The sequence below is a fragment of the Acanthaster planci genome, linkage group LG01 (assembly GCF_054643075.1).
Source record: "Acanthaster planci isolate LZ-2023a linkage group LG01, COTS_SCS, whole genome shotgun sequence".
In the NCBI taxonomy this organism is placed as follows: Eukaryota; Metazoa; Echinodermata; class Asteroidea; order Valvatida; family Acanthasteridae; genus Acanthaster; species Acanthaster planci.
In genome coordinates this window covers 30001888-30017067 of record NC_141777.1, presented here as the reverse complement: position 1 = coordinate 30017067, position 15180 = coordinate 30001888, and the positions used below count along the sequence as shown (strand labels likewise).

General features: G+C 40.0%; 1 protein-coding gene and 1 long non-coding RNA gene across 17 annotated transcripts in view; one reads left to right on the top strand and one right to left on the bottom strand.

Annotated features, from left to right (window-relative positions):
• The window catches only part of rad51b (RAD51 paralog B), a 209670-nt gene that overhangs the window by 23080 nt on the left and 171410 nt on the right, over window positions 1-15180 (bottom strand). For 3 of the 16 annotated variants that reach the window (XM_087131279.1, XM_087131350.1, XM_087131230.1), the window contains one exon: window positions 6373-6505. The exons of 6 other annotated variants lie outside the window; for them this stretch is intronic. The gene's annotated coding sequence lies outside the window, so the exon portion shown is untranslated. Of the gene's footprint in view, window positions 1-1443; window positions 1600-6372; window positions 6506-7656; window positions 7694-15180 lie in introns of all 16 variants that reach the window. 7 more of the 16 variants (XM_087131530.1, XM_087131589.1, XM_087131497.1 and 4 more) reach the window with 5 other exon arrangements.
• Window positions 1195-13042, top strand: LOC110983173 (uncharacterized). The gene is made up of 5 exons (XR_015424202.1): window positions 1195-1434; window positions 1581-1750; window positions 3668-3754; window positions 10644-11552; window positions 12195-13042. It is a non-coding gene; the product is annotated as an uncharacterized LOC110983173 (long non-coding RNA).

The window sequence follows — 15180 nt, the reverse complement described above, 5'->3', positions numbered from 1 at the left end:
CAACTCTCATGCAACACGTGTGAAAAGCCAACTTATACAATATTTATTCGGAAATTAAGTTCCAAAAGCGAAACCAACAAAAACAAACACTACCAGAGAGAAACACACTATTAACCATGATAGAACTCAGTCAGTTTGAACTTTCAAGAACAAAAAGTATCCTATACCTACAGAAGTTAGTCCAAAATGAAGATATTCAGACATGTGTATGACCAATGCTTTTTCAGTCTAAATATATACAACAAGCACTCTGGCTCTGGGCTCCTAAATTTGCAGCTATGTCTCGTAACACATCCATTAAATACTCGATAATGTATTCATGTGCTAAAACTCCACAATCCTTTGGATGATAGCTACATGCACTGATCGGTAACATAAATGCACCTCCGTCGATTTTAAAAGTGGTGTGCATGAAGTCAAGCAGTATTTATTGAAATAAAATAGGAAAATAAAGACAGTCAAATGGATAGTGCCGTTTATTAACTGTTGAGCCCTACCCACTTCCGATCATTGTTTGGAACACTACTACTTCTTTCAGTTTCAGATACGATTTATCATATTTCAAAGCAAACACCGAAACGCTTTTATGCACTTCCTGAGAATAGTTTCCTGTTATGGCTGTGCAGTTGCTTTTCTGCTTTCCATTCTTTCAGAAAAATGATTCTGCAGAATTGAGTTGTTAAGGATGATGAGTCAATCCAAGGTCTACTCTACAAAACTAAAATTATCTTATTATCATTCCTGACTTGCGCCTTTCAGACAAACAAAAAGAACACGAAAGTGGACTAAAATTCTAAAAAGGCAGCGATGGGATTTAACAGTGCTGAGTTGAAGAGTTCCTCATGAATTATGCAAATCATAAACAGGAAAATTAACTCGACATGCAAACTGCAAGATTTTTTTTCAGATTTACATAAACTGGGTAGAGGCATATTAAAACCTCTAGTCCACACGGTTCTTTTTCATATAACCTTAACACTGTTGGTCCTGGGTGTGCCTCAACCCATTAGTGAACAATTGTTAAATGACAGCATTAAGTTAGCTTCTCATCAATCTGGAACAATACAACCCTGTACAAATGCACTTTTCCCTTTAAGTTTCCTTGATTTCCTTTCGGAGAGAAAAATTCTGGTGACACCAAGTCTACCCCTTTTTTCATTCAAACTTTATCACAGGCTTTCAACAGGTGGGGGCTTTCTTTTTCTCTTCACACGTTCTAAACCTTTACAATGCAGGACACGTAGACCGGGATCCATCCAGAAAACACCGGCACGAAGGCCATGTTTACTCTGCGAATTCATAAATATTAACACTGGCAGTGTGGGCAGAGTAGAGAGAGAAGAAGAAGAAGAAAAGAAAGAAACAAAAAAAAGTACCGGCCCGCCTTCTCATTCCAGAACATAAACAAAGTTTGCGACCCTCTTGCCTGTTGAGGTGATTTACCAAGTCAAGTGCTGATTAAAGTTTGAACACCCTTTTCTCCTCTCCTTCCTTTTGGTGAAGTAGATCTCTGGACCCAAAGGGGGCGTATCAACACCACAGACCATGCTTGCTCATTGTTGTTGGCTTTTTATTTGCAGATCGACTGACAGAGATCATCTGAGGAAAAGCCATCGAGAACGAAAAGATAAGGGAAGCAAAGTCCACTTCGTGTCTGTAATATCCGTGATAACGCGACTGCACGGATGATTTTCGGGACTTGGTAAATTCTCTAGCCTAAGATGGTCGCAGTGAAACTGCAACTTGTCAGGTAACCATGCTAAATTTACTTCTGCAATATCACCATTGAAACCCTGCCTAGTAAACTCTGCCTTGACTGCTACAGTTTGGTCAGTTCAGAAGACGGCAAATGGTGATCACAGTAAAGATGACAACACATAACTTATTATAAAGACAAAGACTTACCTGAAACCATCACAATTCTTAGATTTAGAGAAAAAAGTTAATTATATTCAGACTTATTTATATATTCCTATAAATGGGGAGTTCATAAAAACATAAAACAGTCACCTCTAGGTTAGTTTCAAATAGCTGCAGGACCTCCAAGAGGCGTTTATGGCCACAACCGTTGTAAAAAGTCACATAAACTCATCTGACAAGAGCTTCTACAAGAGGTGACACATAAAAGACAAGTTCCCAATCACAACCATAATACCATAGAACCGATTCAAGGGAGGCCGCCTGACTAAGTTCTTCAAAAAAGGGCAGCCTTTTCATTTTGAATGGCATCGTAAAACTTTGGAGTTCCGTCTTCAACCTAAATGCGCTATTTCCACAGAAAAAAAACAGATCTTTGGCCAACAAGACGTCACAGGTTTGAAGTGTTTACAACCGGAACACAGTGTGCACAGCTCACTTGTGGGTTGCCAAACAGTAGACATATCAAAAGTAAACATCCAGTTCCTATGACCCATTTTTCTTTTCACAGACACAGTGAGGCATTTACTCAGGCGTAATCAGCTCCTAGGTCTAATCACCAGAGTATTGTTGATTATTCCCTGCCATGCCATCATTAAAGGAAATGCTTGTAGGCTTGCAAAAATGTTAATTGTTTATCGACTTGGTTCCAATAAATTGCATGTACACAACATAGATTCACTGGATACAAGCATAAACAATTTCAATGTTTGACTACATACTTGAAAGAGTGAAGCTTGGTTGGGACTGTCTGATCATGGTCTGATAATACTCGTTTTCCATCTCAAGACAACAGCAATTTGTAAGCTAAGAAGGTGTGTTGGGAAAAAAAATTCTATAGCACTAATTTCCTAGGGAAATTTTCCCGTCCACTTTGTTTCAACATTGAGAAGACATTGAATAAAGGCCGGTTCAAACCTCAGGCGAATGCGATAAATTTCCAGTGAAATTTCACTCAAAGTGAAATGTGTTCAACGTTTAGGAATTTGCAAGGCGAATATCTGATCTGATGTCACAAATTCCCACTCGTTTTCAATTTGACATGAAGTATTAACCGGCCTTAATGTCCGTTAGTTAAGGATGAATTGGGCACGTAGCTCCAACGGAGTGAGACCAAACTTTCATGGTCCACACCCGCAGCTCAGTTGAGTTTAACCCATGTCTCTGAACCCCAATAAGTTGGGTTTGGTTGAGAGATACCACATGTGGCAAAAGTGTATTTTGTTAAGAATAAATTAGGTTGGGATTCTCAACTCTTATGACAGGATTGTCTTTGCCATAAATCCCAAAGAGAAAAGTCAGGGAGCTATTCCGATTAAGGTAGCCAGTGTTTTTACTATGCTTTTACAGTCTTCCAACCTTCACTTCAGCTCTAGCTTTAGATAAGGCCACTGACTATACCTCAATATGGGCATTCCTGCTTCAGAAATATTGCATCCTTTAATCTGAAGCCAATATCTTTCTGTCCATAAAATTGTTCTAATTCTCGAGTCAGAGATTAGCCAATGCCAGGGGAAGAAGAGATTTGCAAATTGGCCCAGATATCACAAGTAACACCAAGGAGTCTGTAGAAACAAAATCCATGGACATATTTGACCAGTCCACTCCACTGATGTTGACTTGCTTCCAACCAACCTCAGTGTTGATCCAAGGGATGGCTATATGCTGATGAGATCGCACCCCCTGCTGGGAAAACAAATTCCTCCATAATAACCTGGTTATGATTTGCCTTCAATGAATCATTTATCAGATTAGCGCTGGTGTTTATCGGGAGGATCACACAGCCAGAAGTAAATACACAGCAACCTGATTAGAGGAAAGGAAAGACCACAGTGAGGTAAAGTTATTTAATAGGGAGAAGACCATGACAAGGCAGGTACATCATAACAACCCAAACGATAAATGAACTCTCAGTGAGACGGAGTATTTACAGATGAAGGTTCAGTAAAAATTTACTGGATGATTAGGTCAGTCAAACTTTTCTGATACTGGAAGCCGATTGACAAAGCTATCTGAACATAAAACCATATTGCTTATTTGTCGATCAATGATCCCACATTGATTCACTGACACAAGAACCTTCCTAACAGCTGGCGAGAACCAGCTTTGGGACCACTGATTCAGATTAGGATCCTTGTGAAGCAAATGGGCCCAAATTCTTACTCGTGGAAACTCGACTCAGTGAACCTGATTGCCACCTACCTCGGAATGGAGGAATAGATAGATAGATTGAAATGCAAACACTTATGGCTGAATTAACTTTTCAGGCATTTAATGTCCAATGTTGGGTCAAACAGGCTCAAGGGATTGCTGGAGATGACCTTTTCAAGCAAAACTTCGATGATTTACAAAAGTACCTGTAAATCCTAAAGTCAATGCCCACATTGTAAAAAAATTAAAATTTCAATTCAAATCCTAAGTGTGCCACCAATAAAGTGACATAATATGCAGTAAGGTTCCCAAAATTCTTTCATATTGACTGTTACTGTTGAAGCATGTGTTCTTGCGAGGGTATCAATTCACGGACGTGCATGGTTTGGGGGAAGCACACTGATTCAAGTCAAAACTCAAAATCATCAAAGTCGTTTCCTTAACTACAGCACAAGTACTAATTGGTCGCTACAAATGACATGGGGAGGGAGAGACACAAGATAGGAGGAAACTGGACCAAATGGTAGGCACAGATGGCAGACAACAGGGACCAAGAAACCACCCCATCGTAGGATATTCCTTGGGGGCAGGAAAGAATGGGAGCTAGTATCACCAGCCAGTGAGTGCACAAAGGAAACTTTTCCTGTCAAAAGGAACTCAAGGCAAAGTTGAGGAGTTTGAAGTACTTCAGTTTGTTTTCCCTTTGAAAGACCACATGCTAGGACACACCATACCGTAGAGAGATGGGAGGGGGTGTTTTTAGAATATTTGATGGACCCATATGAGCTTCAAACTAATAAAATCAAGTCATGTTCCTGGACTTATACCCCGACATCACATAATACAGTTGATTTACGGTTCCTTAGAGTAAATACTTACAAAAAAAGCATGGATAGTAAAAACAACTCCACAAAACGAAAGTAAGGCAAGCACGTACATTTCTGGCTCAGTTTCAAACTCCAGGCTTGGGTTCAATTGTAAATATGATTGCAAGGGATGACAATAGGTCTAGCTGTTTGTTATATATCACACGCCCACTACTTGGTATGCTATATATAGCAACTGGGGAACAATTTATGCCCACTTGAATTGAGCAATGACGGGACATGTAACAGTTGTTGTGGGGGAGGGGCCCTACAATCTCAGAATCACAGCAACAATCTGGGTAATTGTAAATGCTGGAAAAAGATCCCTAAACCTGGAAAAAAAAATCTTACAACAGGTTCATTTTTTGGACATTGTTGAAGCTTTCGTCATTGCATTGTTGATGGAGCAGGTGTTTTCTAGAAGGCAAGCAAAATCACAGGTGTTGTCCAGAAGGGATTGCCCAGATATGTAGTTAATAGTTAAAAAGTTAATTAACAGGTAATTAAGAGACTTTGTTCCCAGCTTGCAAGTTATTTTTTTAGGAAGATAAATGCATAGAAGCACTTTAGTTGTCAAAATCTGAGGTGTGTGAACATCAATCAAAGCTCTGTTAGTCTATTGTCACCACAAGAAAGCTTTTGGGTATGGTGTAAACTTCCCCCAACAAAAAATGAAAAAGAAATCAGACATTCCATTACAATATCACTTTGCCTTTAATCTCAGTGAAGAATTCAGGACAGAGCCTGTAAAGCACTCTGTGAAAAGGTGATCAGTTCTTAAGCTTGAGAAGGAAGGAAATGATAGGAATAGAACTCAATTTTTCATACAGAAAAATTCAACAAAATAATACAGTATTCATGACCAATTTTGCAAACTTAGACTAGGTCCTCTAGGTTTCTTTGAAAACTGTCATCTTCTAAAAATATCACTAGAAGAATACCACCACAGTAAAGTAAAGGAAAAAAATCACCTATGAATGCCAAAATACCACCCAACAATGTGACCAATCGTTGTTTGTATGATAAGAATCCTACAATGAAGCTGTGTTCTGAAACAAAAGGAAGTATAAGTTGTTTTCCTGTGTTAGGTACGGACCATGTAATTGTACACTCAATGAGGGAGGAGCTTCCTGAGACTGGTGATTTTTCAGTTAGCCAAGGTTTGTTATCGAGTGGGGCTGGTATTACCAACCCTTCTCTCTCCAAAAATTTCCACTGTTAGGCAATTTGGGGAATTCCAGAATGGTTGTAACCAGAGACCAGTGTGTTATTCATCAGGGCACCACCAATCATTTCCATTTGTTCTGCTGTTTTGGCATGACAGGGATTTCCAAGCAAACTTCATCAGTGGACTGGTTATGGCTAAGCTGGTTATGGTAACTTTGGAAGGGGAGAAGCGTACTATATGTGATTTGGGATACTAAGCTTGATCACTCACCTCACCTCATCAATTCTTTCTCTCTTATCAAACTTAGTTGGTCTTCAGTGAGAATGGAGAAATGGACAGTTACAGAAAGTTGGAAAGCTCTATGATAGTCACCAGTAGAGGGCATGCACCATAGCTCATAAGCCTAAAGAATGGGGAAAAGACAAGGAGGAAATGTTCCTATTCTGAGAAATTCAAATGTGAGTGTCTGACAGACTGGGATTGGAACCCAGTTCACATAACTCAAAGGCAACTGAACAATGCCCCGACTAGATGCCGTGCTATTGCTAAACACTGAAAAAAATGTCTGCATGAAGGCTTTCCAGAACTGAGGATGTTTAAATTGTCATGTGAACTGTCTCCAGGGAGATCAAAACAATGACAAAAGTGGGTAGAAACAACAGAGGAGCATTCTGAATGGTGCTTACTGAATGTTTAAAAACCTGACAAGGAGTGTGGTTTGCACATGGCACTGCCATAGAAGAAAGATAAATAATGTGCTGGCTACTCATGCCACAAAATGCATTCATACACTTAGGAAATTCCTTTTCAAAAGGGAAATGTTAAATGATGAATTGGGCTATGAAAACAAGGCATGTTTTCATTCGGATGTGAGCAGAGGTCTTTTTGTTTCTGTTTTTTATTTTTTTGTGGTTCACTTTGTTTTCAAGGTAACATTTTTATGCATCGTGTATGAATACAAAATGACAATGAGCTTCATGTCTGGGACCAGCCACGAAGAGAAAATCTTGGGAAATGTAATTTCTCTAACAATTAGAAAAGCAAATAGAAAGCTGAAGTGCCCCGGAACATGTACTTTACAGAGTCTTTGAGATGCATGACAGCAAGCCTAAGTACATGTAAGTTAAAGAAAATGCTGTACTCTGCCCCCAGGCTTCACTGAAGCTTCAGCACTGAACCACTCAGTATTCTGGCTGCCTCAAGCTGTGTGCGTAACAAAACGGTGGAGGGACCCACACTCACTCATCCAAAACTGGGAGGAGTGTCACCTCCCCCTCCCCAAGTGGCCCGTGTATGTGACTCAAGCAATGGGTATTTTTCAACATGAAAGTAGTGGGGGTGTGGCAGGTCTGAGTCACAATGCGCGCTGAGTGGTACTTGTCAAGTGGAGGTTTCAGTTGCTTTTTCTCACTTGGTGAGCGCATGCACCCATTCCAGTAAAAGTGACGTCACAATTCCACTCCCAGCAAGAGCTTTTCTGTCTACAGCATGCATAGAAAAGGTTGTGTCAAGTATTACGTAGGGGATAAAGGAGGGCCATTACAGAAAACATACCAAAGTCAGCATTCTTTTCATCCCACATCAGTTTGACCTGATAAATATTAAAATAAATCAGAAAGATTTAGAGGAACTTAAACTGTAGGAAAGATTTGAACAGGAGCAAGTGGGTACTTCGAGACTGCAGCTAGGGCTCTGACTAGGCCTTAATGGTATTCTTGAAATTAACATTCAACTTGGTACACATACTTCAGCCCATGATTTGGTTACAGGTGGCTCTGTTCATTTTCAATCTGCTCCCAACGATCACAAAGCAAACCATTGTGCAGCGGATCTGACACTGATGGGTCAAATTCAAAGAATGAGAAAGAAAAAAGTTCTCACTTCCAGAATGGAGGTGTGTTTACAAATACTAAGTTGAGCATTAATGGAGAGCCAGGAACGGATCATGTTATGCTCACTGACTGGGAATTCTAGTGGCTATTGTGGGCTGGAGATTCTATAATGAACCTGCCACTGTAATTCAAACGTCGCTATGTTACCAACAATGAATCTGTGAGAGTGGGACTGAAGATGAAGAAGGTACAGAGATATTTCTTTTCTTTTTTGGAGGGTTCAGTTTTCTGGCACGATTGATGCCTGATTTGGGACAACGAGACTGTGCTGAATTAAAAAAAAAAAGCAAAGGAGTAAGATTGTGAGCATGCGTCCGCCCCCTTTCAATCTCAAAGGAATTTATCAAGCACTGAAGGAGGGTAACATCAGCCAGCAATGAAATAGAACAATAACGTGTTTTTGTTGTTGATGTCAGTAACTATCACACTTCACATATCCATCTCTATCATTTGGACTTGAGCCAATGGAATGTGTGGACTACAGTATTCCATAAGTTTTCAAAGATTAAACAGAATCGGGACTTATATCACAGTGTCAACAGCGCATGTCATTACTAATGTTACTACTAACGATGATGACAAATGTACACAGGAAACTGAAAATTATTCAGCTGTGGGTAAACATATGGTTATTATGATCTTGAATGGAGGAAACAATACCACCAGTTGGATGTTTTCCTCAATCTTTTTGAATGGATGGAGCATCACTTCCATTATTCACCTTTCCAGTTTAGGAATCACGCAGATAAAGATATTCCATGAATTGAAATTACATTTTTCTCCTTCGAGTATATGCGTGACCTGCACAGTGCCAACTTAGATTTGCTCATCCACTTCATTCAAGGAAAAATACATACACGAATACGTGGCAGTAACATCTGCAGGGCTATCGTATTTATTGCTGAATGATTTTGGAGATAACTGGGAAGACACTGTCGAAACACGGCATGATTCTTCAGAATCCTGCGTCAATAATTCCATGTAGTTTCACGAATTGGTCTCCATGTTTGCTGTTATGTCATCAGTGGCAATATTTGGGAAAACATGCCACTCGTAGGTCTCCAAAAAACTATGTACCGCTTACTCATGACAGGGACACAACTATCTCACTTTCAGCTTGGCTTCATAAAACTACAGGAACTAAAAACAGTGAGCACCTGTGCCAAGTACTGTACTTTCAGTTGCACATATGACGTACGAGGCTATAAAAAGTAAAGGGCTTACCTCAGAGTTCGATCAATTGCATAAAGTGACTCATAAAACAACTCCAATGATTAGTTAAGCAGTTTATTTTGTTCCATCGGGCAGTAATTAAGCACTGTTCTGATATCGATGAATAAAAGTCACTGGTGTATACTATAACGACTTTCCAAGAGAAAAATTTTGAGACTCTACTTCAATCAAATAGGCATGATGCATATTAGCAAGTAAATATCGTCATGTGTGACAATATTGGATTCTCTGCAGATAAGTTATATCACCAATTCAAATTGGAGAAATAGTAAATGAAAACATATTTCAAAATAATGACATGTTTAACGTTTCAATAACTGGTGGAAACTTTTCCCACCAATCAGGTATTTTTTTCTAGACATAATGACCAATTATTAGTTACTATAACAAATCTATTGGTTATTATAGCAAATTTTTGGAAATGTTTTATAGAGGTGAAGTGCACACTTCATTTTCCTGAATGGAACAAAGTAACTTTGAAAACAATTCAGGAATTATACCACCCAATACACTGTGAGGATTCTGTGATCACAAGCATGCACATTCTTCTCTCTGCAACAATTCTCCTGGAGTCCGCTGTCGTTGGTTCATTCTATTTGCTCTGCAGAATTGCAAGCCATCCTATCAACAGAACCAGCTTGCCAACCTATTACTTTTTGTTGTAAGAAAAGGGCATGGCATTCCAAGACAGTAAGTCAATATTCTTAAGCAGACTTCCAAACATCTGAACTTAGGACCTTGTCAACATGGAGGAATCATCCACTGTTAAACAAATATGATGGGTAAAACTGCTTGCTTGCAGTTTTATCGTCCTTTAGTTTTTACGTATCCCCCTTGAGCAGAAGCACCCCCTCATTGGTTGAAAAGTGCCATGCTGGAGGGGAGTATTTATATGGTTGGCTGTAACGTGACTGCAGTGCAGGCATTTCATAGCTGTTTGTGAACCAGTGAAGTGCAGTTCCCACCAAAGGAGCCTCAGTTGCTAGGAAAACTGTGCCCTCTCCTGGTCCAGCTAGGGGCTCATAGATTTTGGTTTGTACAGAAACCATTAAAGAAATTTGTTCTGCACAATCACAGACTCTGAAAGAGTGCAGCCCATCCACAGGTGCACACCGGAGAGTGGCTAGACATACAATAGGAATGCATGGGATGTGATACTGGGATTCCTCTGTGTTGGTTCCCACAGTATGGCAGAGTATAATCCTTCACTGCTTAGCAATTTGCTTCAAATGAATCCTTGATGAAAACTGGAAGTCTGCCTAGGGAGTGCAGGCAGGATGCCCACAGGGCCCTGCCAGCATCCCTAACTGGATCCGGAATTCCTCCCTGATAGCGGACCAAGGAATACCTCTCCGAGCCCCATGCGGGATACCTCCTTCAGGTGTCTGAATCTTTCTTTTTTTTTTTCTGTCCTAGAATGGCATGGAAGGTGACAGAGAGGGAGGAGAATTATGTGATTAGGCATCCCCTGGCTACACAGCACAGGAAGCAATAAGTTTCTCTCAGGATGTCTGTACATAGGTCTGTTCATTTTTTTTTTTGTTAACCAGCCTGGGTGTTTTCAGGTTCCTGTCTGGGGAAGATGCGTTAGAGATTTCCAATTTTAGGCATGGCATGATGCCTATAAAGGCAAAATTACAGTCTTAGTCTTTTCATTCACTTGAGAGATGTGGCCCTAGTTAAGATCAAGGGGGAGACAAGGTAGCACTGTAATGACCCTGGTGACCCCGTCAAGTCTCCCTCTCAGCTACCACTCTGACAATACTGAAAGAGTGTGTTCTGCCACTTGGACATTTCATGTCAATTTGTAACATTTTCAAGATGGATAGCGTTGGAGAAGATGACCAGTAGAGAGTTCTGGTGAGCTTTGTCAGCAGATCAAACCTTACTGGGACCCACTGACTCGTTCAACACAAGTGCGGAATCTACACATCTTTGCAAACAAGATACATCCAATGAACAACTAATGACTCCAAATTCGAACTTAGTTTCTTAGAAATGAACTTCATTGTAGCATGTCAAAATAGTTGATGACTTGACTCCCATAATGTTCAGCCTAGCCTGTGAGTTCAACGGCTAACCGGTGAGACTTCAACTCACAGAGAAGAGATGAGGAACTCAAGACCCCTTGTCAAGATTTATCTTGAACATGGTTATTTAGTAACTTTCTTTGTTGCTTTTCTACACAGAGATGAATATGAAACAAAGATTGAGGACTCAAAACTTGAACGTGAACAAAATTCTTCCCAAATTGAAAAAACAAAGAGTGCTGCTAAATTCCAAAATTGAGATGATGACCAAGCAATAAATCAAACCAACATAAAGGTAAATGCTGGTGATGTTGCTTTTGGCCTTGCGAGTCCTTTCTTTTAAATCATCACTTGGTTTTGCTGGAAATTATAACAAAATGCATGCGGAGAAAAAGCAAGGGGAAAAAAGTTGACAGAAACTAATGGATATAAGTGACTTTGCAAAAAAAAGTAGCGCATAGCATGACACAGTCTAGCAAACATCATGAATGAATGCACATTGTGTTGTATGCACTCAATTTTAATGAACTTTTTTCAAATCCTTCCTTTCCACTCTGACACCTCAACATCTGAAAAACTACCCAAAATCCTTTCTGGCACCAACAAAATAATCATAATCATCATAGAAATGACCCCCCCCCCAAGAAAACAAAGCAAATGTTGAGTTCATTGGTACAGGTACTTTAATCTCGACAGCAAAATGTCACTGCCAAACTCACTCCTTTGTTGTGTGGGATACCGCATATTTCACAACTTTGTTGTACTCGTGTTCTGGGGAGTTGGCAATAACTAGATCAGCCAGAAAAGAAAAATATTTTGGGGGGTTGCCAAGAGAAAAGGACAATGCCTGTACCAGGACAGTAGATGCCCAACTGTAGGAATTCGCTGAGGCGAGATGAAAAAATCTTTTAAAAATTATATTTTTGTGTGTCAACAGGATAAAAAAAAATTGGTATGGTCACTGGGCACATTGGGAAAAGTTGTTATGGTGGTGATTACTCACAGCCAGTCAGAATGAGCATACATGGCAGTCGGAGGCTTACAAGTTGATTGTGAACGATCTCTACCAGTACTTCTTTGACAGTGAGTAAGGAACCCTTTTGGCCATGATCACGGTCAAACTTTCCAGTTGTAGTAAGATTAAAAACACCCCAAATACGCGAATTGTAATAACGAGAAATCCCAAGTGGCATGCTTATCTGATTACACATGTGGTCTAACTTGAAATGGAAAAAAAGAAAAAAGAAAAAAAGAAAAAAAAAAGAGAAATAGTTTTTGTTTCTTGAGGGGGAATTTCAGTCTTCAACACATGATCACAGTCGTTTTTGTGACAAATGATACAGAAAAAGCCGACTCCCAAAATAGCACGGTAATATCCCGGCAACATAGTGGTAAATGTCACTTCCTTTTTCTTTTTCACATTCCTCAAATGCCCACATTGATCCTACTTGAAATGTATTCCCCGGCAAGCTTATCATTTTTAACCATGATTCTGCCCTGGTGCTCCGCATTAATTAATGGAAATAAACCATAGCAAGCTCAAAACAGTGGTTGGTTACTTCCAACCTAGAAATCAGAATGTATCACATGAAAGCCAAGTTGGAAATGCATCGTCCGGTAACTGTGTTGAAGATCTGGGGTAATTCTGCAGACAGAGCTGAGGTTAGTCTGGATGCCGGCACGGAAAAAAAAATGTTTGAAATGGATAGAGAGCTGACTCATTCGAGTCCAAAAATAAGTGGGAGAAAAGGCACACCACTAAGCCCTTAATTCTCCACCGATCAGAGGGGGAAAATGGAGCTACAAGCTAAAACTGGAATGCCCACCAACACCAAACATTCAATTATCTCTTTCTGGGCGACATATGAGCAACAGGTGGTTTGTAAAATCATGTCTGATCACAATACCACTTGATGTCTATTAATTGGTGGGAAAGTTTGGTACTGCACACTAAAACTCCAAGACATTTGGGAAACGCTGTAGTTTTTCAGCACTGTACAGTAGTAGACACGCTGTGCCAAGAAACTTGGTTGTAATTGTCATTATCACTTTGAATCAGAATCTTTGAACTTTCAACCATTTGAATGAGGGTGAAGTCATCAACAAATTTGTGTTCGGTGACAACAAACAAGCAGTGCGTGTGGAAGTGTGGTACACCTCAACAGAGCATGTGTGTTATAGGGATGGAATACGACCAGGTAATGTTTAAATGTTGCCAAAAGAGGGCGGTATTTACCTTCAACATTCCCCTGAGACTAACTATGCTATATTCTCATTGCAATTATATTTTTAAATCTGCTATCATTTTATTTATTACAAATGCAAGGAATCACATACCAGTGACAACCACTGTACACCCTGAGGGGAAAGAATTGTAACCTGACTCTGTGGTCACAATGTATGGTTTTTGCTCAGCGATCTATTTCAAATTCTTTTACTTTTCAAATGTTTTTTAATTAGTGTGGTCACCAATACCAAAGAAAGGTTGATCTGACCACAGCATGAGCACTGCAATCTCTCTTCAGATCAGAGGGCTTAACATGAAATTCCAAGCATGAAATAAAAGTCATATAAAGTTTTCAATGATTTTATGATTTTAGAAACAAATAGGATTTCATCATTATTGGCAATAGGCAATAACAATTAAAACCCAACTGACCTCTGATACTGTTATTTCTCGCAACGTACTGTTGATTTTGTTTACCAGAACAACCGCAAAACACAGGAAGCATTCACACAATAGCTGATGTTTAGCCACTGTGACATCGGGCATTGTGACATTGACCAAGAGGGTGTTTATCACAACATGACATCAACAAAATGTCATAAAATACTGGCACGAGTAACACACGTCCACCATTTTAACCTTGAAAAAAAAAAGGATTCAACTTTGCGGCAATGCAGCAGACAAGCAACCAAGGCAAGGAACCCACTGGTAAAGTATATAACCACAGAGCAAGGAACACCTGCACCACAGAGGATGCTTACACCTGGCTCAGCTCCTTGCAGTCTTTACAGGTAGAAATATCCCAAGTTGCAATGGGCAGATATCTTGTCAAACCCTTGGACCAGGTGTGTGCCCAATGTTGCTAATGGACGGACTGGCAACCTCAAGCTAAACAAAGATCCAAACATTAACTTGGAACTATTTCACGGTTTACATAGACAGACTGCCTACACGCATGTATCACTCCCTCTCCTTTAAACCTGGCCACCTGTTGGTGAGTGCTGCTGGATAGTGATTGATTGAAAGAGATTTGACCAATGGGGAACAGGAACAGGATGGGGGAAAGACCTAAATACAAGGGGAAGGGACAGCAGCTATCAATAATCAGGCAGGGTCACTGGCATGGCCAAACACACCAACACACTTAATAACAACAATCCATCCCATGAAACAGACAGATATCAGAAGTTGACCTGATTCAAACCCGTGCGATTTAACCATTAATAGTGTAGTTTAGTCTGTGGCATGATTAATTAATGTACAAATCCAAGGTTCTTCAGGGGCACATCTGGGTTTAGGGGAGGGAGGTTAACAGGCATTGTTTCCTCTTTTTCCATATCATATTTCTTTATTATATTTGGGTGGCCTTCCCAGATCCTTGGTACTCTTTTAACTTTTTATTTTTTAATATAAGGCAACTATTCATTGACCCGGTGAAATGTCGAACCTGAAGACTGATTAGTCAGTAACATCTGGTACAAAAAACGTCGAAGTGTAATTAGGCTTCTGCTCCTTGGTTCTGACTACCATATACAGGCTGTGCCCAAATTGAAGAAGTCTAAAGCTGTAGTGTAACACTTGACAATAACAAATGTACATGCATGCTGCTAGGAAGCTACTGTTCAGAGGCACCCTGTACTGTAGGGGCATTTCTGATGGCCTCAGCAAAGACTTCAGACATGCAGTCCTAGCTTGC